This window comes from Balaenoptera physalus (genome assembly GCF_965194825.1).
Source record: "Balaenoptera physalus genome assembly, chromosome: 19".
Taxonomy (NCBI): Eukaryota; Metazoa; Chordata; class Mammalia; order Artiodactyla; family Balaenopteridae; genus Balaenoptera; species Balaenoptera physalus.
In genome coordinates this window covers 41,490,332-41,512,376 of record NC_138900.1, presented here as the reverse complement: position 1 = coordinate 41,512,376, position 22,045 = coordinate 41,490,332, and the positions used below count along the sequence as shown (strand labels likewise).

At 47.7% G+C, this 22,045-nt stretch overlaps 1 long non-coding RNA gene and 2 pseudogenes across 3 annotated transcripts; 1 reads left to right on the top strand and 2 right to left on the bottom strand.

Annotated features, from left to right (window-relative positions):
- Nucleotides 1-1,213: 1,213 nt before the first annotated feature.
- LOC309649486 lies at nt 1,214-21,943 on the bottom strand. The gene is made up of 2 exons (XR_014257141.1): nt 21,247-21,943; nt 1,214-3,517 (listed from the first exon to the last, which is right to left on the bottom strand). It is a non-coding gene; the product is annotated as an uncharacterized lncRNA (long non-coding RNA).
- LOC309649602 (lysosomal protective protein-like) lies at nt 3,525-17,925 on the top strand (annotated as a pseudogene). Its single transcript has 6 exons — nt 3,525-4,121; nt 6,547-6,709; nt 7,878-8,044; nt 9,369-9,399; nt 10,466-10,679; nt 13,526-17,925. The product of its transcript is annotated as a lysosomal protective protein-like (transcript).
- On the bottom strand, nt 17,755-18,320 carry LOC309649481 (ATP synthase membrane subunit K, mitochondrial pseudogene; annotated as a pseudogene). The gene has a single exon. The product of its transcript is annotated as an ATP synthase membrane subunit K, mitochondrial pseudogene (transcript).
- Nucleotides 21,944-22,045: the final 102 nt, after the last annotated feature.

Genomic DNA, 22,045 nt, shown 5'->3' with positions numbered 1-22,045 from the left:
TGCTATTATGCTGGACCTCAAGTAATCAGAACCAGCAACCAACCATTCTGCTTAACTGAATTCCTGATTAACATGTATATCCTTAACCTGTATATCCTTAATGTTTAAAATTAAAAATTCCAAAATGCGTTAGGAATCCTTTCTTCTTTAGCAAAGAACATCTCATAAATACAACATATCTGAATCTTTCTTTGGGGACTTAAGGTCTGCCAGAGAGCTTCTTTACTTCCTTCTCTTCTTCCTTCCTTTCCTCCACAAGTTGTTTTTAAGCATCTATGATGTGTCACTCCCTGTTTAGGCTTGAGGACAGAGAGGTGCAGATAGCTGGCTGGAGTGGGTATTAACTAAAGAATATTCCTGAGACGCCACCACTGGTGGCCCAGTGGTTAAGACTCCATGCTCCCAATAAAGGGGGCTCGGGTTCAATCCCTGGTCAGGGAACTAGATCCCGCACGCAGCAACTAAAGATCCTGCACGCTGCAAAGAAGGTCCCATGTGCCACAACTAAGACCCAGTGCAACCAAATAAATAAATAAATATTAAAGAAAAAGAATATTCCTGAGAAATTGCCTTCATAGACTAAATTCTGAATCCTGGTCTGTTTCCTGTGGATTTTTTTTTTTTTTTTACTATTCTGAGTAGAAAGCTCAGGAAAAAAAAAAGAAATCAACCTAATTGTGAGCTCTGGGTAGCCAAGTTCAAATCAATCAAGGTTTAACGGAGCAGGGCTGGGGCACGGGGAGACCCCAGATAATCAGAATAGAGCACAGGGCTGGAATTGGAGAGGTCTGAATTTGAGTCCTGGTTTTACCATATTCAGTTGGTAGGATCTTATATTCCCAAACTTTATTGAGCATTTACTATGCACTTGGCACTGTGTTCAACACATCCCATGCATTATCTCACTTGATAAGCGAACTCTAAAGTCACTGCCTAAGAAATCACAGGAGAGGCACTTTACCTCCCTGAGCCTGAATTTCTACATCTGCAAAATGGAAACAAAAATAGCATCTGACAGGTTTGTTGGGTGGATTAGGGTGGATTAAGTGAGCTCGGTGTTGGAAAGTCGTCAGCACTGGGCCTGGGCCAGGGTGTGTGCACAGCAGGTGTGGCAGCCAGGACAGGCCACTCCAAATGCATCCTGCCAAGGCGCTCTGCTGGGTAGTCAGGTTTTGGTTTTGATTCTTTCTTTCTTTATTAAAATCTTATCCCCCTTATTCTTTTTTTTTTTTTTTGTCATTTTAAAGGGACTTTACGCTCCAGTTTGGCTGGGCTTCACTGCTTTCATTGCATCCCAGACACAGCTGCTCCCAGCCTACGAGCATCTTGCCTGCCAGGAGCTAAAACCTAACTTCACACAGTTTAATTAAGAGGATAGAAGACTGGAAATTCCCTGGTGGTCCAGGGGTTAGGGCTCCACATTTCCATTGCAGAGGGCACAGGTTCCATCCCTGGTCTGGGAAATAAGATCCCACAAACCACTCGGCGTGGCCAAAAAATAATAATAATTAAATTAAATTAAATCAAAAAAAGAAAAAAGAAAAAAAGAAATCTTCCAAGGCCCACTCCAGTGCTAAATGAGTGCTCCATCTCTTCACTGCTTGCCTGCCCTCAACAGGGTACAGGCAGTAAGGAAAGAGCCACTGTTAGTCCAAACAACGACTTGCTGTGCATCCCCACGCAGGTTTCTTTCCCTCTCAGGGCCTCAGGTTTCCTTCCTCTATAGTGGGAGGGTTGCAGCACATGACTGCTGAGGTCCTTCTGACTCGGGAACCCTGTGGTTTCAGCTGGAGTTTGCCACTAACTGTCCTGCAAACCCCTCCCAACCCCCAAGCCATCACATATGGCCGACAGGGCTGAAGCCAGGCCAGGAATCAGCGGTAAGAAATGGAGTAGCGTGAGCCCTCAATGAGGACCCCAGAAAACAAAGGGAGGGACTTCCCTGGTGGCGCAGTGGTTGAGAATCCGCCTGCCAATGCAGGGGACACGGGTTCAAGCCCTGGTCTGGGAAGATCCCACATGCCGCAGAACAACTAAGCCCGTGCGCCACAACTATTGAGCCTGCGCTCTAGAGCCCACGAGCCACAACTACTGAGCCCGTGTGCCTAGAGCCTGTGCTCTGCAACAAGAGAAGCCACTGTGGTGAGAAGCCCGCGCACCGCAACAAAGAGTAGCCCCCGCTCTCCGCAACTAGAGAAAGCCCGCGCGCATCAATGAAGACCCAACGCAGCCAAAAATAAATAAATTAATTAATTAAAAAAACAAACAAACAAAAAACAAACAAAGGGAAGCCAACCTTTCCACGCCAACACAGGGCTCCTGTCGGGGGGAAGAGGAAGGAAGGCCCACTTCCAAGCAGCTGGGCCATTTCCTGGCCACAGGATCTGCCACATCATTTGTGGGGCCCTTGTGCAAAAGTTATTAAGAATTCAAGACAGTGACAGCAGACCAGTCAACCAAGAGTGGGGACCTTCTAAACACAAGGCCCTGTGTGACTGCACAGACCACATGTCCATGAAGCTGGCCTGCCTGGAAACCCTGGGACACGGTGCCAGAAGATCACTTCCTCTTTCTCCTGCAGGTTTGTGGACTCCCAAGGGAATCCCTCACTGGACCATCTGATGCGCTAGCTGAATGGCAGTCAGGGCTGGAGTTCCACTGAGGGAATTCTGGCTGAGGTGGGCCCGGCTGGGTGAGGCAGGGGCTTCCTGGGAGCAGTGTTGGGGTGGGGCAGGAGGGATGAAGGCCACCTGGTCTACTTTTTCCTTGATGATCTAAGTCAGAGCTATAGTGAAGTTCCCTAAGGAGCCCTGCACGATCTAGTGCCAGGTGGTGAGGGTTGGAGAACTAGACTCAGGCCTTCAGAGCCAGAAACTCTGGGAGAGCAACAGAACAGCCAGCAGCTCAATGTGGTGGAAAGAACGCTGGACTTAGATTCAGGACGCATGAACTGTAGTTGGTGTCACCTTGGGCCGGTCACTCCCCCTCTCTGAGTCCCAGTATTTTCACCGATCAATTGCCTTATGGACTTTTTAGCATCAGGTGAGTAAAATTCCATGGAAAGCAAACCATCCTGAGCATGACTAAAAGGTGCAGGGTCAGTTCACATGCTGCGATAAGACAAGAGGTGGTTCAAGCCCCATCCCCAACATCTCCCAGCTGTGGGAACTTGGACGAGTTACTTAACCTCTCTTTGCAGGCCTCAGTGAAAGGGACGACAATAATATTAGTATTGTGAAGATTTAGATCATTCAGGAGAAGTGTAGCATAATATGTGCCTTGGAAACAGACTGACTAGTTCAAATGTGGGCTCTGCCATATACTAGCTATATGGCTTTAGGTAAATAAACCTGGTTGGGCCTCAGTTTTCTCATCTGAGAAATGGGAGTAATAAAAGAACCTACTTCATGGGAATTCCCTGGCGGTCCAGTGGTTAGGACTCCACGCTTTCACTGCCGAGGGCCTGGGATCAGTCCCTGGTCAGGGAACTAGAATCCTGCAAGCTGCGCGGTGCGGCCTTAAAAAAAAAAAAAAAGAACCTACTTCAAAGGCTGCTGTGAGGAATAGGAGCAATTCCCATAGAGTACTTAGCACAGTAGCTGGCAGACAAGTTGTCTCTCAACAAAAGGGAACAGGGAACAGGGCCAGCAAGGAGCAGATCTGGGGTTCAGGAAGAAGCTCCATGGCAAAGTTTGGCCTTCAATGGGAACACCCTCTGTTGCTCAGGTGGTGGAAGGATTCTCTCTAGGGAAGGTTTGGAGAGGCTAGAAGAAAGAGGGCTTCCCTAGCCTCCCCTGTGGAATGCCAACCTAGGGGATGTCCTGGAGCCACCTACTCTTGGACTGGAGCATCCACCTATGCCCCTCTCTGGCTGCCATCTTGTTAGGAGGCATGGGCAAAGCCCCACGACCACTGCGTTCAGCCCTGTGGGTGCCCTTGGCCCCTGCAGCCCAAAGGACACGCACACATCTCCCTCCTCCCTATAGAGGGAACGCTGACGGATCCCTCTACACGAACCCACACAGCTGGAACCTGGTGGCCAATGTTCTGGACCTGGAGTCCCCGCTGGTGTGGGTTCTTCCTCCTCTCTCAGCCAGAACTATCACACCAATGACCAACAGGTGGGTGGCTGCATCACTCAAGGTGGGGACAGGGAAGACGGAAGGAAGGGGAAGGAAAGGAAGAAGGGCAAGAAGGCTAGATGGAGGTAGAGGGAGGACAAGAGGATGGGAGCTGGAGGAAGAAAGGAAATGCCTTCTGTCTCAGACAAGAGGCTGCAAACTGTGGCCTGTGAGCTGCAGCCATTCAGCCCGTGGACATCTTTTCCTTGCCCTGCCTATTAGAGGGAAGAAAACTTGAATTTTGGTTGCCACTGTTTACATAATTGAGAGATTTCACTTAAAAATTCAGACTTGTGACTTCTGTTGAAAAGTCAACTCTGAGCCTGCATTTGCTCCTAGTAACACCCTTCTGGAGCTGAGGCGCAGCAAGGGTGAGTGGCTGTAGAAGACCCTGTGCTCTCCAGTTTACCACTGTCCCCACCAGGCCCTGTTGCCTGACACCCGTCTGCTTCACCCATTCATGTTTTCTGCCTAGTTCTTGCAGGCAGTAGGTTTGTGGCCCCTGCTTTCGAATCAAAGAATGCCAAACCTCACCCTGGGGGGGTTGACAGAGAAAGGATAATAATGCCTCCCTCCTGTATACAGGGCAAGCTGGACAGTGTCGTGGTTAAGAGTCAGACTGCCAGGTTCAAATCCCAGTTCTGCCATTTCCCGGCTATCTGACCTTGGGCAAGTTCCTTTAAATATCCTGTGCCTCAGTTTCCTCATCTGTGACAATGGATGCTAATAACAGTACCTATCCCATAGGGTCGTGCAAAAGATTAAGGAAGGGAATACACACAAATGACTAGAATATTGAAAACACTCAGTGTCAGCTATCATTATCATCATCCCCGAGGCTGTCGCAGAGATCAGACTGTACACGAAGAGATACTTTGTGAGCCTCTGGGAACTGAACGAAGATGAGGGATTTATCAGTTGGGCCAGAGGAAGCCTGAGCCAGCTTCGAAGCAGGTGGTGACCAGGCAGCTGACTCTGCAAGCTACTCTTGGTGTGACCGTGGGCAAGTCACTCACCTTTCCTGAACCTGAGTTTCCCCACCTATGAATTTAAGGAGCCAGACAAAATGATTTCTGGACCCTCATTTTCTTTTTTTCTTTAATTTATTTTTGGCTGTGTTGGGTCTTTGTTGCTGTGCGCGGGCTTTCTCCGGTTGCGGCGAGCGGGGGCTACTCTTCATCGCGGTGTGCAGGCTTCTCATTGCGGTGGCTTCTCTTGTTGCAGAGCATGGGCTCTAAGCGTACGGGCTTCAGTAGTTGTGGCACACGGGCTCAGTAGTTGTGGCTCGCGGGCTCTAGAGCGCAGGCTCAGTAGTTGTGGCGCACGGGCTTAGTTGCTCCATGGCATGTGGGATCTTCCCGTACCAGGGCTTGAACCCGTGTCCCCTGCATTGGCAGGTGGATTCTTAAGCAGTGAGCCACCAGGGAAGTCCCTGGACCCTCATTTTCTTTTTCTTTTTTTTCTTTTGGACCTTCATTTTCTTTCTTTCTTTTTTTTTTTTCCGCCGTACACACAGCTTGCGGGATCTTAGTTCCCCGACCAGGGACTGAACCTGGGCTCTGGCAGTGAACGTGCAGAGTCCTAACCACTGGATCTCCAGCGAATTCCCTGGACCTTCGTTTTCTAATCTGAAATTGAATGCAACAATCTTCTTCTTAGTAATTTACTGTGTGCCAGGTACAGTGCTACACATGGGGGAAACAGCAGTGAAGGAGGTGGTCCAGTCCCTCCTCATGGAGCTTACAGTCTAGGGCAGAAGCAGACATCAAACTAGTCATTACAAGTGTGAGGAATATGGCAAAAGAGGAGCTAGAGGGGATGGGGAAGCACAGAGCAGGGAGATGTACATAACCCTTGGCCTCAGGGAACAAAGCCCAGTGATTGTGGAGGAAAGAGTCTACTCACAGAGTGTGAGCAGGGACCAAAGGCTTGGAGATAGGGAAAGCTGATGCCTGAGAGGCTGGAGTATTATGTTTAAGAGGGAGGGTGACAGGAACTTCCCTGGCGGTCCAGTGGTTAAGACTCCACGCTTCCAATGCAGGGGGCGCAGGTTCGATCCCTAGTCAGGGAACTAAGCATGTCACGCGGTGTGGCCAAAAGATAAAAACAAAAAACAAAACAAAAAAAAGAGGAGAATGGGGCTGGTGAGCTGTGCAGGGCCTGACTACTGAAAGTCTCATAAGCCCCATTAGGATTAAGGGTGACAGGAACCTCTGAAGAGTGTGAAGCCCTGGACTGCCTGGATCACACCAGCTCTGCCATGTAAAAGAGAAAGGGAGAATGGACCAGAGAGGGTAAGAGGGGAGCTCAGGGAGACCAGCAAAATGTGCAAATGAGTATATGATCTCTTCTCACCCTTTGGCTGGGGCAGGGGAGCCTGTCTGTGATTCTTTCCCACCTTGACCCCCACCTCCTCTCCATTCAGGTGGCTTCTGACAACTGCCAAGCACTGCTGAATTTCTTTGAAAAGCTCCCCACTTTTGCCAGCCATGACTTATGTGTCTTTGGAGAAAGGTATGAGAGTATATATGTGTCCCCCCACCCCGAGTGCACAAATTGTCAAGGGTCCATTTTCCATCAACTTCAAGGTAAGTCTCAGGTCCTTGGCTGCTAAACAGGAGCAAAAAGCCAGCACTGCCCAGTAATCTTTATCCTGTCCTTCACTCTTCAAATATTCTTTGAGCACCCGGCCTAGCACAGACTGGAATACAGTGGTGACCAAGACAGTCTCTGCCTTCTAGGTGGGGGAAAAATTGGCAATAAGTGTACACACACATATAAACAAGGTCATTTCAGAGAATGCTAAGCGCTATGAAGGACTGCTTTAGACATCATAGCTGGGAAACCTTCCTGAGAAGGAGACAAGTGAGCTGAATGACAAGAAGAAGGCACGAGAAGAGCCTCAAGAAAAGTGGTCCAGGCAGAGAGAAAAATAAGTGCAAGGCTGAGGCAGAATCACCCAGGTGGAAAGAAGGCCTCTGTGGCTGGAGCAGAGTGAGCAGGGGCACACGGTGGAGCGCCACTGGACAGATGAACGGGATCTTGGGGCCTTGTAAGCCATGGTAAGGATGCTCTAGGAAGCCACTGGAGGGGTTTTAGCAGGAGGATGGATTGCGGGGGTCGGGGGAGAGTAGAAGGAAGGAAACCAGTAGGGCCTGTTCCGGTGGTCCAGGCAGAGATGACAGTGACACAGGGACTAGAATGAGAGCACTGGAGGTGGCGATCAATGGAAAGATTCGGGATATATCTGGAACCAGAGATCAACCTCTGACCTTGATCTCTATCCCCTCTGGCCTGTCTCCCCATCTGTACATAAGGCTAATCTGAGACATCAGCTGCTCTGAGATGCTGAGTGTGGTTCTGTGTTAATCCTGCACAAGGCAGTATAGCCAAGACACTAAGAGTGTAGACCTGGAAATGGCACTAACCTGGGTTTGAACCCTGGCTCTGCCACTGATTGGCTGTGTGGCCTTGAGCAAGCTCTTTAGCCTCTCTGTGTCTCAGTTTGCTCATCTGTAAAATGGGAATGCACAAAAAAAAAAGAAAGAAAAGGAAATGAATTCCCTGGTGGTCCAGTGGTTAGGACTCTGCCCTTTCACTGCCAAGGGCGCGGGTTCAATCCCTGGTTGGGGAACTAAAATCCTCGCAAGCCATGCGGTACGACCCCCCCCGCAAAAAAATAGGGGATGCACACAATAGTACCTGCTTCACAGGATTAGGGGACAATGAATATACAGGGCTCAGAGCAGGGCCTAGCACTCAAGCTTAGCCATTATCACTGTTACCATCAGGAGGGGCTTCTCAGCACTTATTTGTGTCTTCTGGTATCAGGGCTTTGGAATGGGAAAGGAAATGAGCAACTACCAGCTGGGTGATGATCCTCTGATAGAGTATGGTTACTACCATGGCCTCATTGGCAATGAGTAAGTCCTGTTTCCTTCTAGTCCTTGGCATGTCTACTTTTGAGGCAGCTGGCTCTCTGTCATCCTTAGGCCAGAGGCAGATGATGCCACCAGGCAGGCCAGTTTAGATTGATCAGAGGTAATTAATATGGCAGGAAATGGAGTAACTGCCCTGGGAGTGGAGGTGAGCCCAGGTGGCCACACTGTCACTGCCTGATTCCAGGTCTCAGTCCACAGCCTCTGGACTTCCCTCAACACCTACTACTGCTCTGCTTTTATACCACAGAGGATAACTGCTTCAATGGGGTGAGTCACCCCTCTCCTCGGTGAGGGTTGGAAAGAGGGCCCCTCTCTCCGCCTCAGCTGGTGGGAGAGCAAAGGAAAAGAGCTCAGAACCCCAGTACACAGAGCTGTTCTTACACACACATACACACACAGAGCATACCCCCCAATCAGTTTACAGCAACCCTGTGAGGCAGGCAGATTAGTGGGACTCACATGGGGATTTAAAAATTCTTATTTCTAGAGGTTGGGGAAATTTCTGAAGATGGTCGAAAGGTACAAACTTCCAGTTATAAGATAAATAAGGGCACGTCCCTGGTGGCGCAGTGGTTAAGAATCCGCATGCCATTGCAGGGGACATGGGTTCAAGCCCTGGTCCGGGAAGATCCCACATGCCACGGAGCAACTAAGCCTGTGCAACACAACTACTGAGCCTGCACTCTAGAGCACGCGAGCCACAACTACTGAGCCCTCGTGCCACAACTACTGAAGCCTGCACGCCTAGAGCCTGTGCTCTGCAACAAGAGAAGCTAACGCAATGAGGAGCACACACACCGCAAGGAAGAGTAGCCCCTGCTCGCAGTAACTAGAGAAAGCCTGTGCGCAGCAACGAAGACCCAAGGCAGCCAAAAATAAAATAAATAAAATAAATAAATTTATATATATAAAAAAAAAGATAAATAAGTCCTGGGGATGTAATGTACAGCATGGTGACTATAATTAATAATACTGTTCTGTATATTTGAAAGTTGCTAGGAGAGTAGATCTTAAAAATTCTCATCACAAGAAAAAAAACTATAACTATGTGAGGTAATGGATATTAACTAAACTTATTGTGGTAATCATTTTGCAATATATACATATGTCAAATCATTATGGTGTATACCTTAAACTAATACAATGTTGTGTCAATTATATCTCAATAAAACTAGAAAAAAATGTAAATACATAAAAAATAAAATGTAGAACATTTTTTTTCTTGTTTCTCATTGCTTTTAAATTGCAAATACAATATGCTGTCCTCATTTAAAAATTCAGGCAATATTTCCTCCTTATTTTACAGGACAACAAACTACCCTAACGCCTTCCAAACAGTAAGGGGCAGACTGTGGACTAGAATTCAGGTTTTTTGTGTCCAAGGACAGGGTTTCTCCCCTGGGCTGTGTGGTCTCCCCATAGGGACTCCAACTCTGCCCTCTACCCTGCCCTAATCCAGAAGAAACCTACAAAGGCCTTGGCAAAACACTTAGCAGATAGGCCCTGATCCACATCAGAGATAACATTTTCTCTGACACAGGAGATAGGACTGTCCACAGTTCCTCCCCCCAGTATTTGCTGTCACACCACTCCTGTCTCTTCCTCCCAAGAGGGTGTGCATATCTGAATGCAAATGATGCAAATCTGAGTGCAAACTTCAGCACTCTATGATTTTTTTAAACCAAATAAACAGCAGGAGGTCTCACGGGGAATGACAACTCTGAGGGGATGACCTTCCCAGAGCAGTGTTTCTGCCTCTGCTCCCGGGGCTGGTGCTGGGCCCTCAAGGTTCTGATTAGCCATTGCCAGAACCCAAAATGGCAAATGCCTCACATTTTCCTTTGACCCTTGACAAAGGGTTATTGTACACAGGGAGCAATCATGGCTCACCAAATTTTGATTTTCAAATTAGGTTACTGGGCAATCTAACTCCAGATTTCTGCCAAGAGTTTGCCTGCCATGCAGCCTTGCAAAGTTCCTGCTGTGCATGCCCACGTGGAGATAGTGGAATACCACTAGGAGTAGGCATGGGTGAGAAAAGAGGACCACAGAGCCTTTGGCCCTATCTAAACAGGGTCAAAACTTAAAAAAAAAACAAAAAAACAAAAACTTAACTTAAAAAAAACTTAAAAAAAAAAATTGTGAATCCTGGCCTCTAGAGCATAATCCAGCCCACTGACTTGGTGGCGCTGGTTTACAATTGGTAGCTCTCTCCCACGAGGAGGGTAGCAGCAGTGCCCTCAGCTCCCTGTGCTATGGCATGGATGTGTCCCCCCGGGTCAGCTCCAAGACTGCCTCCCGACCCAAGAGGCCAGAGGGCACAGGCTCAGTCCCTCATGCTTTGCTGGCCGTTTTCACCATGTTAGGTGTCCCAGTCAACAGACCCTGTGCCTGAAAGAGTAGCAAATTGTGTTTTTACCCTCAACCCTGGGAAGTCCTTGGACTGATTCCTCTCTGCAGGTCCTGGAAGCTTATGGTATGATTCAGGGCATTGCCCTCAACATCTGCAACTTCTACTCACCCTGCTGAGGGGCACATGGCTACCAGGGGCCTTACGCTGCTGACACGAGCAACCTCTTCTGAAGATACCAGGTCAACGTGGCCACCCCAGTAACTGGTTGGTGAGGTGGGATGGGAGACGGTGAGTGCTGTGCCCTGTAGTCTGGAGATAATTATTAGAGGTAATGCTTCTCTCCACCTTTGCAACTAGTCCAATCCACCATCATCTCTTGCCTGGACTATTACATCCTTCTCATTTGAAGATTCCTGCTGCGCCCCACCCCTTTGCTCTCCTGTACTCTTCTTCTTGCAGTAACCTTTTAAAACTAAGGTCAGCTCACATCCTCAGCTCAAAATCTTCTATGGCTTCTCTTCTTACTAGGATGAAAGCCAAAGTCCTCACCTAGCATGGCTGGCAGGGCCCCACAATTCTGGCTCCTCTCTGACCTCTTTTTCTGCTACTCCTCCTCTCCCACTGCTCAGCCTCAGCTACAGACTCACCAACCTTCAGCCTCAGGGACTTTGTACTTTCTGGTCTCCTGCCTGGAACCCTCTGCCACCAGATGTCTGTGTGGTTTCCTCCCTCACTTCTTTCGGGTCTCTGCTCAGATCCTTTATCAGAGAGGTCTCCCCAAACAAAAAGAGCTGCCCACCTCCCCAGCCTTCCCACCTCTGTCACTCCAGCACCTTATTCTGCTCCATTTCTTTTCATAGCACTTAGACTGCTTAACATTATTTCCTTAGTATTATTGTTTATCACAACCCCCTGTTTAAATGCAAGATCAATGACTGCAGGAACTTTGCTTTTTTGCTGCTATATTCCCAACACCTGGCACATAGCAGGCACTTAAAAACTATTTGTTGGGGGGACCTCCCTGGTGGCACAGTGGTTAAGAATCCGCCTGCCAATTCAGGGGACACGAGTTCAATCCTTGCAACTAAGCCCGTGTGCCACAACTACTGAGCCTGCGCTCTACAGCCCGTGAGCCACGACTACTGAAGCCTGCGCGCCTAGAGCCCGTGCTCTGCAACAAGAGAAGCCACCACAATAAGAAGCCTGTGCACCGCAACAAAGAGTAGTCCCCGCTCGCCACAACTACAGAAAGCCCATGTGTACAAACGAAGACCAACGCAATCAAAAATAATAAATAAATAAATAAATTTGATTCTTTAAAAAACAAAACAAAACAATTTGTTGGGGACTTCCCTGGTGGTGCAGTGGATAAAACTCCACGCTCTCAATGCAGGGGACCTGGGTTCGATTCCTGGTCAGGGAACTAGATCCCACATGCATGCTGCAACTAAGGAGCCCACGCGCTTGCCTGCATGCCACAACTAAGGAGCCTGCCTGCTGCAAGTAAGACCTGGTGCAACCAAATAAATAGATAAATATTTTTTAAAAAAAGCTTACCTAGGGCAGCCTTGGACTGTGGACAGCATGGTCTGAGCCTGAAAGAGATCAGAATGTGGGGTGCTCAGGATGGTGGGAATGGGGGGACAGGCAGCACTTCCCCAGGGTCCCCTGACCAGGACAGGTGTGTCCTTGGAATCCTTACTTCCTGGGACTATCATGTGGTGATGGTGAGAGAGGAAGACGTGCAGAGTGGCCTGGCTGCCCTCCTCTCTCTAGCCTGCCTTCTCCAGATAACTCTCCCTGACGACTCCCATTTGGAGTACAGGGTGGACCAGGGGCTGCTGCGGAAGTCAGAACAGTTCCAGACAGAAAGGGCTTTGAGATCATCTAGGCCAACTCTTCTGTTTTACAGAAGAGGATTCTAGAGAGAGAGAAGGACTTAGTCTGCATGGGAAGGGGATGAGCAGAATTACAGAAGGGGCTCAGGGCTGTAGAGCATGGGACGAGCTTGTGGGATCCCCAAATAGCATCTCTATGAGGTTCACCAAGTATTGGGGAACTGGCATGGAAAATGGGATGGTGGGAGGGAATATCTGAGGCTTTCAACCCCATAACCGCTTCCATACTCTCTGCCTCCAGCCTCCTGACAGCCCCATCCCTGGGGTGCCTGAATGTATCCAGGCCGTACCACATACCTGTAGCTGAGCCACACCCTCAACTCCCTCCCTGACTGGCAACTGTGCAGGTAAGCCCGAGGAGATCTAGCAGCCACTGGTAGAGGCACGAGAGCGTGGATATGATCTCCCAAGATTGGCGGGCCTTCTTGGGGAGAGGTAGGGCAGAGATAGCTGACACTAAGACGTAGGGTAGGGCAGGCTGTTGGTTCACTACTAGGATCCCAGCACCTGTAATAGTGCCTGGAACGTGTGGTGCTCCAAGGACAACGGACAACCCTGCCTGAAAAAGTTTCAGCGTTACATACCCTACCGGACTCTTATCGCCATGTTGCGATGGGTACGAAATTCCTGAGCCCACCTGGGCTACGAGACCTGTTCCTCTCTCGTCCCAAATAAGGAAAGGCATCTGCCCTGTCCCACTCCCACTCTAAAGAAGGAAGGTATATGTGCCTCGACCAATCAGAAAACAAAAATTTCACCTCGGACCATTTCTTTGTTTTAGGGCTATAAAAACTGACTAATAGCACATGTTCGGGGTTGGCTCTCTCAGACTACTAGGAAGTCGGCCTGCTGTTCTGGCAGCGACCATTCCCTCTAATAAATTCTAACCTCTTTACATTCCGCTTTGTGTCTGTAAGTTCTTTTCCACCCCACGTTCGGACCACGACAGAACACAGTAAACACTGAAATATTTGTTGAAAGAAGAAATGGATGAGGGAGAGGCACCTGCTGCAATTGGAAGAAGATGGGATGGAGGTGGGGGTCCTAGAGCCCAGGCACAGGGTGTGGGAAAGAATCGTTATCCTGGGAGAGTGGATAGGCCCATATCTACGGGCAAGCTTTTGCTGATTAAGAGGCAAGGATGAAAACGGGCTCCAGGAATCCCAGTTCCCAGTTTCCCGGAGTAGACGTGGGCTGTCTGGACATCCTCAGCTGCTTCTGCCTGCAGCGCCCAGGTTTGCCCTCAGTACCAGAGGCAGTACATGGACATGGTCCCTTTCCCCTGGGAGCTGCTGCAGAATGACCTCTGAGCCCTTGTCCATAAAGGGGACATTGACCTGGCTTGCAACTTGGGGGTGGGGAGAGGTCTGTGGAGGCCCTGAAGCAGCCAGTGAGGACGTGATGCCCCAGGGGAAGGGTGGACTCTGGGGCGGCCTGGGGGGGGGTGGGATGGCTGCAGCCCTTTCTTCTTCCAGAAGTCAACAGCCAGAGGAATAGTCACTTCCCAGGCAGCTCTAAGTGGGCGTTGTTGCTGGATACCTTCTGCCTTGGAGAAGAACCCTCAGGAGAAGGAGGACTGAAGAAGATCAAAGCCCAAGTATTTCAAAAACAAAGAAGAAGACCTTGGCCCTCCAGCTGTCTAAAACTGAACTCCAGGGAGGAGAGATCACAGGGAGGAGAGATAACTTCTTTCCAAAAGAACTTTATTAGCATTTAAATGTGCCCCAATCCCTCTATCTTAAAAACAACAAACCCTCCTTTGCCCTCCAGCTACAGCTTTCCTCTGCAGCCGATCCCATCTGGCTTAAGCCCCCTCCTCAGCCACAGAAAAGGCTCTCTCCGAGGTCACCCAGCCCAAGGCCCTGTCACCCTCCTCCCTGCTTGACTGCTCAAAAACATTGAGTCCCTCAGTCCTCTGGCTTCTGTGACTTCACTCAGCCTCCAGCAGTCCTCAGGCCTCCTGGGTTGGGCTGTTTCCCAGCATGCTGGAGACTCTTCCCTCCTCAACCAGGAGCCTGAGCACAGCTCTTCTGGGGGGGCCCCCGGGCCTCTGCTCTCTGAAGGTTCCCCCAGGGCAACCAAGCTGGCTTGTCAGTGCCTCCATCAGCAGTTCTGGCTCTCAGTGGCCCAGAGCTTTAGCCCACGGCGTGAATGTGTGAAACACTTTCACCTTCAAATTGAACTCACTGTCTCTGCCTCCACACCTGCTCCTCCAGTCTCCCTGCATCAAGCGACGGAGTTGAGGTGGGGGGAAGGAGGTACCCGAGGGCAGACAATCCTTCACTTTTTCTCCCTCACCTTTCACACTCCATCAGTTGCCAAAGCCCGACACTTTGACCTCCCTCATCTCTCGTGACCCCACTTCGCTCCATTCCCTTGGACTCCTGCGGTAGCCTCCTGGCTAGTCTCCCAGCAACTTCTCTGGCTGGACACCAGTCCTTTCTTCATGCCCCAGCCAGTATGACCTTCAAACAGTGCAAATATTAGCATGTCAGCTGTTCCATCCAACCCTTCAAAGGCTCCCAGAGCCCTTAGGATAAAGGGCTGAGCACAGAGGCTTAAATCGTCCTCTGGCTGCCTCTGTAGGCTCCAACCTTCCCGGTCTTCTAATTCTTCAGAGATGCCAGTATCATCTCTGTGAGGCTTAGCTCTTTGCTGGAATGTACTCCCTATCTGCCACTCTGTTTAGAGAACTCCTACTCCCTTTCACATCCTTAGAGAGTCCTTGAATCCCCGGACTGGGTTGCAGGCTCCCCAAAACTCCCTATGTTCCCCATTTGTTAACATTTATCACATTTGTGATTCTTTGACAGTTGGCTTCTCTGCTAGTCTGAGCAGATGATAATGAGCGACATCAACCTGCACAGACACCTGAAGTGCCTATTCTGCTCTGAGCTATGTTCCAGGACACAGCTGTTGTTTAATCAATGACTATCTGTTGAAGAAATGAGGGTTCTGCCCTGGTGGTGGAAAGGTGTGTGTGATGTATTGGGAGGTAAGGCCTCTGGGCGGTGATTAGGTCATCAGGGTGGAACCCTCATGAATGAGATTAATGCTTTTATAAAAGGGACACCAGAGAACTCCCTTACCTCTTCTACCATGTGAGGTTACAGCAAGATGTACATCTATGAACAAGGAAGTGGGCTCTCCCCAGACACTGAATCTGCTGGTGCCTTTATCTTGGGCTTCCCAGCCTCCAGAACTGTGAGGAATAAATTTCTGTTTTTATAAGTCACTGGGTCTATAGTATTTTGTTATAGCAGCTTGAATGACATTATTCAAAATGCTTTCTTTTTTACTTGAACCTGGAGTTTGTCCTTTCTTTCACCATCTGTGACTACTCTAAAACCACAGGGCTACAATGACAAATATGGGCCTATCCTCATCCTCAGGTCAGTGAATAAGGCTAATTAGGCTCAGATTTTTGGGGGTTGAAATGGGCCTCCGTAGAGATTCCCCAATATTTTATTCCAAAGATGTTTGCCCATTATTTTCCCTACGGATTCTGAATTTTGGAAGATTTTTGCCTACCAAATATGATGAGCTAATTAATGATAGCTGCTGTAGCTTCTGGGGGGGGTAGTGTGGGGAAGGACAAATATTTGATTTTCTTATGCTTTTTGAAGTATTGAAAGCTGTTCAGAGGCCCCCAATATATCTGAATTCAGGGATTCTTGGTCATGAAAAGTCCTTTTCAGGCCAGTGTGGGTGGCTGGTAAGCTTACCTTTTGGGGTTCAGGGAGGGGGTACTGTTTTAAGCTACATATCCTGGAAGAATTCCAGCAAAAGTATTTCTCCTGGATCAGCTTCCAGCATTTAGATTATTGACCTATTCATTCCATAGGTAACATACAGGCTTGAATTGTTCACTAATGATTACCTGGTCTGTCTTTTGCTCCTCCAAAGAGTGACTGTAAACATCTGAAAGACAGAGGCCTCTTTTTTTCAGACTTCCAAGACTCTATACTGTATTTGGAAGAGATTAAATGTCTGATGGACTTAATAACCTAGAGAAGGAAGTATGGAATGGTCAAGAGGAATTTGGAAGGGGAGTTCGCTGCTTGGTCTAGTGGTTAGGATTCTGGGTTTTCACTGCTGGGGCCCTGGTTCAATCCCTGGTTGGGGAACTAAGATCCTGCAAGCCGGGAGGTGCGGCCCTCCACCCTAAAAAAAGAGGAATTTGGAAGACAATGCTCAACTTATTGCCCCCTCCCACCTTCAATTCAGGATATCTTTAAGTTTACCTCTCTAAGATGACAGTAGAGACGGGTGCTAGGTAAACGATGTTAAGTGTAAGTTGGGGGCTGAGGGGCTGAGACAGTGCCCAGAGAAGTCTGTAGTACTAAACGAGAACTATCTGCCAAGGCAGGGGCCCAGATGGGCGGAGGATGACGAGTTCAGACTAATGGTTCAGGTTTCAGGCAATCATCTCAAATATCAGGTCTGTAATCAGTGAGGACACAGAAAGTTACAGCAGAGTCATACAGACTCTGTCCAGCTCAGAAGAATTCCATCAATAATCCTAAGGTCCACGAATCTGTCTAAAGCCCAGGTAGGATTCTCAGACCTGCTCTAACTTGTTTGCAAGCATCCATTCAGCGTTAAACTAACCATGAACCAGAGGAGATGCTTTGTGGCTTTTCCTTTTTCCTCTTAGCTTCTTCCCTGTTCTCTCATGAAAAGAGACAGAGAGATAAATAACCTTAAAAAAAAAGTCAGGAGTTTCCTACACAGTCTTGGGACAAAATCCCCTATTAAAGAGAGAATCTAGGGACTTTCCGGGTGGCACGGTGGGTAAGAATCCACCTGCCAATGCAGGGGACACAGGTTCGATCCTTGGTCCGGAAAGATCCCACATGCTGTGGAGCAACTAAGCCCATGCACCACAACTACTAAGCCTGTGCTCTAGAGCCCGTGAGCCACAATTACTGAGCCCACATGCCACAACTACTGAAGCCCACGCACCTAGAGCCTGTGTTCGGCAACAAGAGAAGCCACCGCAATGAGAAGCCTGTGCACCACAACGAAGAGTAGCGCCCCTCGCCGCAACTAGAGCGAGCCTGCACGCAGCAACGAAGACCCAACGCAGCCAAAAATAAATAAAATTAAAAAAAAAAAGAGAGAGAATCTAAAAATTCAAATGTAAACTCAACTGGAAAACACTAACTCACGGCAGTATTTTCAGAATCTGTCTCACTCATTTATAACACCCTATCAGACGATGCATCACATTTTTTGGCTTGGAAAATATCTGATCACTACTGGACCACTGAACATGACAGCTGGGAGATCACCTAGGCACGGGGGTTTCCAAACAAAGTCTTAGAGGATGGTGGCTGGGAATGTAAGCCCTGAAGTCAGAGAGCTTGGGTTGCAAGGCCTGCTTTGCCATTGACTAGGTATGTGACCTTGGGCAAGTGATTCACCTCTCTAAGCTTCAGTTTTTGTTTTTTTTTCCAGGTTCATAATTTATTGTACAAATTGAGTATCACATGATGAGTTGACATTAGCTTCTTCAGGCATGGGAACTTAACAGATGAGGTACAGCTGAGAATCCGTTTATGTTGCTTTCACAGCTGGAGTTTTTTTAGACCTTAACTTAAAGTATAAAACTATCAAAGCAATACCTCCGTATGTGGCCAGTACACAATTCATTCTCCCTGTGAGAGTGTAAGAGTTGAAATATTTTTTGATACCAGTGAAAAAAGGAGCATCACTGGGCATCAGTTTGGTACTTTGGTACTGGGCATCAGTTTCTGGACCTGCCATGATTTCAATCTTCCAAAACGCACAGACCCCACTGCAGGTGTCCTTCAACTGACGAAGCTGCTCCTCTCTAAGCTTCAGTTTTATGATCTGTAAAATGGGGTCCCTACCCAACAGGGTCTTGAGGTGTGGATAAGATAAAGCATATAAAGTTTTACTTTTAGAGTATATTAGTTGATTAATAAACCTATGTGCACATAAGAATTCCAGGACCACACAGTAAGTCTTTGGGTTCCTAGGAGTCCACAGAACACACTTTGGGAGCCAAATCCAATATCCTCAGAATAGTAAAGAGGGAAAAAGAAGTGCAGGGAGGGGAAACGACTTTCCCAAGGTTACACAGAAAGTTAGGGGCACAGCCTGGTTCTGGGCCTGGGTTTCTGAATTCCTCAATGGGCTTTTTGCAATGTGCCTCCCTGGTCATCCTCCCATCAGGGTAGAGCCACCAAAGTCATACCAAAGCCTGGGTGCCCAGGGAGCCAGAAGGTTTGGAGCTTAGGCATTGCTGATGGTCTGGAAGGAGATCAGAATTTAGATTTAGGCTGTCAGTGAGTTGCTTTGGATAAGACAGTCAAAACTACTGTAAATTGGGAATTCCCTGGTGGTCCAGTGGTTAGGACTCCATGCTTCCACTGCAGGGGGAATGGGTTCGATCGGGGAACTAAGATCCCGCATACTATGCAACGCAGCCAAAACACAACAAAACAAAACAAAACTACTGTAAATTGAAGTTACTGACTCTCTGATAAATGGGACTGAAAAACAAGAACACTGAATAAAAAGGCCTTGTATCTCTTCTTCATTCAAGCACCAAACATTTTATAACACAGTTTGCACAGATCTCAAAGTCTCAAAGTCCTTTGTCTTCTAGGTATTTTTGCCTCCACCCCAAGCCAATTCAATGAGGCTTTTGTTTCCTAGCACTTACATTTCCCTCTCCAGGCTATTTTGGGAAACAATTAAAAGAGTTTGTATAGTTCTTCCAGAGCATGGGAAGCACAATTAATTGGGGGTGAAGGATTGGAAGAAGGCTGAGGAAAGAGGCCAGGTGAGTAATTAACAGCTGGTAAAAATATCCTGTTTCTAAATATGTTTGAACCTCAGAACACATAATTGCTGAGTTACAAGGTGATGCAGTGAGTCCTTTGTGAAGGTCTCTAGTAAACTAGTTTGTCTGGGCATGATTTCCAACTATGTCTTTCAGTAAAGTGAAAAAAGTACACTAAGTGATCTCCATTAACCCTTCCAATCTGTAAACATTCTATGAGTCTCTCTCTTTTCTAGCAGGGATAGAAGCCACCTAGAATTCTTGACAACACACAGCTGAAGGACTCTGATCTCCAGGCTATTTATTGTGTGAATCCTGCAGGTAATAGGCTAAGTCCCCAAGGCACGTCAAATCCTAGCACTGCTGTTGGTGTAGTTGGGGGTGAGGATGGGGGGTGGGAGGGTGGCACTGGCAGTGGGCAGAAGGGTCTCCCAGAGCAGCCTCAGTATAAAGACAGGTGGAAGTGGGGAAAGGCAACACAGCTTTATTTCATTCAACTGACTTTACTTTAGGAGATCTATGTCTGAGACCTGAATTAATTGTAGAATTACAGAATTGATCTTAGATAGTTGACCTCTATGGGTGTCATTATCTGTCTCCTTTTAAAAAATTTTTATTGTAAATTATACAAATAAAACATGACTACGTCCTCTTTGCAAAAAGTTCAAATAATATAGTAATACACAAAACAAAAAGCAAAAGCTCCCTTTACCCTTCCTCATTCCACTCCCCTCCCTGGGGATAACCACTGGTGTCAGTTTGGGGAAAGGATGTATCTTTTCAAATCTTTTTATGCATTTATTTATATGTAAATACAAATACAGTTATTTTCTCCTACACAAATGGTAACATACTGATTATACCATCAGTTTTTTTGTTTTGTTTTTTCTTTTTCTGCACTTAACTTTTAAATTTAACAATAAATCTTTGAATTATTCCGTATCAGTACCTATAGACTACCTCACAGTTTTTAAAAACTCTGTAGTATTCCATTGTATGACAGTACCATACACTTATTTATCCTCTTCCCTATTGTGTCCAATCTTTTGGGACTCCATTAACAATGCATCAGTGAATATCTTTATATATTCATCTCTGTACAAATCTGCAATATTCACCTGTGGAATAAATTCCTAGATACTGGGTCAATGGGTCTGTGCATTTTCAGTTTTGATAAATTTGGCCAAAATTCTGCTATCCACAGAGGTTTTAGCAATTTTATACAGCAACAAGGAATAGAAGGGACTTATTCCTCATCCTTGGTCTGTTTAGGGGGCCTTCTATCACTAATATTATAATGTTTTAAGTCCATTTCTCCATTTCCTGATTTTTCAACATTTATTTGCTCACATGTCTACCATGTGCCAGGCACTGTGCTAGGTGCTGGGATACAGCTATGAACAGGACTGAAGCAACTCTTGCCCTTGCTGTATGTGGGGTCCCTGGGTATCCTACAGTTGTTTGAAATCACCACTCAGTAAATGTTTGCTGAAAGAGTTAGCCTCCAACCAAGGAATGGGCAGGTGTCAAAAAGTATTTCTAGGACGTTAGTGAAATAAGCCAGTCACAAAAAGACAAATTCTTCATGATTCCACCTATATGAGATATGTAAAGTAGTCAAACTCTTAGAAAATAGAAGGGTGGTTGCCAAGGATTGGAAGGAGGAGATGGGGAGTTGTTTGATGGGCATACAGTTTCAGTTTTGCAAGATAAAAAAGTTCTAGAGATCAGTTGCACAATAATATGCATATAGTTTTAACACTACTATGCGGTACACTTAAAAACAGCTAAGATGGTAATTTTTATGCTATGTGTTTTTACCATAATTTTTTTTTTTAAGTATTTTTAGGCACAAAAGATAGTATGAAAGAGATGGCTAGAAGACAAGCAACCCAGCATAGCCTCAGGACGGGGTGATGAGGATACAGTTTTTTCAAAATTTAAAAGAGCCACCAGTCAACACTTCCTTCCACTCCTCCCACACTCAGCTAGGAACACGTGACCACAAAATCTTTAAAAAAATATGTTTCTCTATTCTTTCTCCCGAGAGCTAAGGGCATAAGTATTCTTTCTGATACCACTTCCAGGGACTAAGCCAAAAAGAGACTGAGCTTCCTACCTCTCTGTAAGGAGTCCCTTCTTCAACAGGCAGAAATAGATGGGAAAGTTCTCTTGACGAAAGTGAGGCGGGATAGGACCAAACGGGAACCTGGGGGACTACGTTCTCCAGCACGCATTACTCCTCCTAGGGCGCAGTCAGTGACGGAAGAACTCGCACTACTTTTGCGACAGGAACGGGGAGGGGGAACTACATATCCCAGGATGCATATCGCCACTCTAGTTACAGGCTGGCTTGCTTTCTCGTAGCTGGCGTTCCCCGCCAAATAGACAAGGCGGGCGGGGGTGGGGGGGTGGAGAAATGTTTAAGATTGGGAAGCCCGGTGGTCTACCAGACTTGACAATTCGAAAGAGGAAGGAGAGTATTGGAAGGCTGTTTTTCCCTCTCACTCAGAGTAGTGCCCGCACAAGGTGGCGAGGATCTAAGGGCCCTCTCCTTTATTTATTGTTTCTCAGAGGCAATGCCAGACCCCCATTGGTCGACGACCTCGAGGGCAGGTGGGAAGTCCGTAAAACCCCAAATCGAAGTTATCTGCGTCTCCCCATTGGCCCTCGCCTCGAGCGCAGGCGCAAGGGCTCCTACTCCCGTCCCTGGGGACTGGTGAGCGGCAATTGGCCAAAGCCCGCGAAGTAGGAGTCTGGATTGGTAGTTGCTAGCAGGAGCCTGGTTTCTTCCTTGACTTCTGCAAGTGATAGTGTGTGATTGGTTTAAATCCGCGGGCACCCGTCGGTGACTGGGCAGGAGCCACGGGGGGGGTACGATCATTGGCTGGTGCTGGGGCCCTCCTTCCTCGGGCGGG